Here is a 666-nt window from a genome sequence, read left to right as displayed (position 1 = left end):
CCATCTTCCCTATCTCACTCCGTATCCACATGGACGGCGTCAAACATGGTAATTAAGCATATTTTTTTTTCATTAAAATTTGATTCATTATTAACCGTTTGTTCTTTTTATTAGGTTCAACCGATCCGGGAACGGGATCAGCGCATGGATCAACCGTATGATGTACTCGGCCCTCGACAAGGGACATCCGACTTTTACTGACTTCCCTACCGACAAGCAGCATCTGTGGTTTCGTCAGTTTGCGGTAAGTATTCTAATTTTTTACTTATATTTTTAATCTTTAATATAAATTTTCAATTAATTGTGTTTTTTTTCAGCAAGAATTCAACTGGAATTCCGATGAAACGCTCTTTATCTATCACCACTTCGTCCATAAAGTTATGGACAACTACGGGAAGCAGATCCACGAGTGGAAGAAGAAGTGAGAAATCAACAAGGTTTGTTTTTAATTTATTAAACAATTTTTTAATTTATTAAACTATTTTCTTTTAAACTATTTTCTTTTTTTTTATTAAAAGGTCCCAAAGTCGATAAACAACACGGTCTGGACGGAGTTGTGTGCGCATTGGGATAAGGAAGAGACGAAAGAAACTTCTTCCACCAACTCCACCAACCGCTAGAGCGACCGTAAAGGGAAGAGCGTCTTCAAGCATAACTTGGGTGCTC

The sequence above is a fragment of the Brassica oleracea genome, chromosome C3, assembly GCF_000695525.1.
Source record: "Brassica oleracea var. oleracea cultivar TO1000 chromosome C3, BOL, whole genome shotgun sequence".
Classification (NCBI taxonomy): Eukaryota; Viridiplantae; Streptophyta; class Magnoliopsida; order Brassicales; family Brassicaceae; genus Brassica; species Brassica oleracea.
Note: the sequence above shows the minus strand (reverse complement) of the source record.